The sequence below is a fragment of the Opisthorchis viverrini genome (genome assembly GCF_000715545.1).
Source record: "Opisthorchis viverrini unplaced genomic scaffold opera_v5_406, whole genome shotgun sequence".
In the NCBI taxonomy this organism is placed as follows: domain Eukaryota; kingdom Metazoa; phylum Platyhelminthes; class Trematoda; order Opisthorchiida; family Opisthorchiidae; genus Opisthorchis; species Opisthorchis viverrini.
The window spans coordinates 305778-307215 of record NW_008752062.1 but is presented as its reverse complement, the minus strand read 5'-3'; the positions used below and the strand labels follow the sequence as shown (position 1 = coordinate 307215).

The following is a 1438-nucleotide window of genomic DNA, read 5'->3' as shown; positions in this document are numbered from 1 at the left end:
AGAAAGTATCACATCAGTATTAAATTCAGCCTGCCTGTAGTCAATAAAAGGGGGAAGCATGTAGCACCTGCGATAAAGATCTCACTGAACTTATACAGTTTTTAGAATGGTAGACGTACAACGTGGCGTGAAATTTGGCGCACAGGGCATCAGTTAGTTAGTTTCTGGCAGGACTTGGCTGGTTTTGCGAACAGGAACAAAGCTGTATACACCGCCAAACTCCCAATGTGGGATTACGCATAGCAGTTGAAGTTAGGCCGCAGCGGAAGGTGTGCGCTTTTGAACAGCCCGAATAATTACGAAACTCGAGTGTGGGGTCTCAGCCTTTATGGTAAACTGTAGAATTCATAAAACAAGCAGGTACTTTGTTTTGCCCGTACTATGCCTTTCACCTTTTATTTAAAGCTTGAGTATAAAAAAGCATTTAAGAGGAGTCAGAAGTATTTGCCAGAATTTGATGAGTATTATATGATGGGAAAAATGTCAATGCTATTTTAAGTAACACCCACTCAGAACACAGGAACGGCATTGTTGAAGTATGGGGGCGCCCAACAAATCAACCAGATACGAGGAAGTGAGATCACAACGCAACTCAGATTCCAATCTGACCAAGAATCTCAAGCAAAAGCCAATTGGGGACCAACCAATCACTTTTGGAACCAATAGATACTGTTTGGGAGCCATGTACGCACATGATTGGTGATGACTAGCTTGCCAAGCTCGGCAAACAGACCAAAAACCAACATCAAAGACAATTCAAAAAACCCCTAATCCTGTGGCCTCCATGGACAATAATGGAGCTTCTTCGGTGCTGGTTGCTTATTGGGATTCCTCCGGAGCTAGGGAGTCGGCATCATAGGATCCGGAGCGAGATGGCCCAAGTGGTTACAGTGCGAATTTACTGACCGGAAGGTCCGTGGTTCGAATCCGACCTCTGCCTCTCGACTTCCCCTGTCTAGGCTTGGGCAACCTGGCAGTAGCCAAGCCCTCGTGCTTCCTTCGGCTGGCATGGCAGCAAAGCACCGGAAGGGTGCTACAGCTGAACGCTTCACGTTCATTATTGAATCCTCCTTGCGAATTCCTCAGTGAATACACCGTCCCACTGTCCGATAGCTGTACGAGATTGGCGTTGTTCCACAAATCGTTTAAGGTAACGTGCTTTGCAAGACCGATAAAACGTCCTTTAGGTGAAAAATCCGATCGATAAAAGGATTACATTGACCTATAAAAGACCACAACCTCAAAAGACACAAAGACTGCCATATGTATAAGCAAACCACAATTCTAGTATTCTTCGATTTCCGAGGCGCATTCAACTCGATTGATCGGTCTGTACGTTTTGAGACGCTTGCCCACCAAAAAATGTCCCGAAAGTCTGCATTCTCAGACTTCCGGACGTGTGAGAGTGTACGGAGAGCTCTCCAAAAGCTTCCGTACG

At 45.8% G+C, this 1438-nt stretch overlaps 1 protein-coding gene across 1 annotated transcript in view; it reads left to right on the top strand.

The window, feature by feature from the left end:
• T265_10761 (hypothetical protein) overlaps positions 1 to 1438 on the top strand; it is a gene marked incomplete at both ends in the record, with an annotated part of 63979 nt that overhangs the window by 22618 nt on the left and 39923 nt on the right. The window lies entirely within an intron of this gene.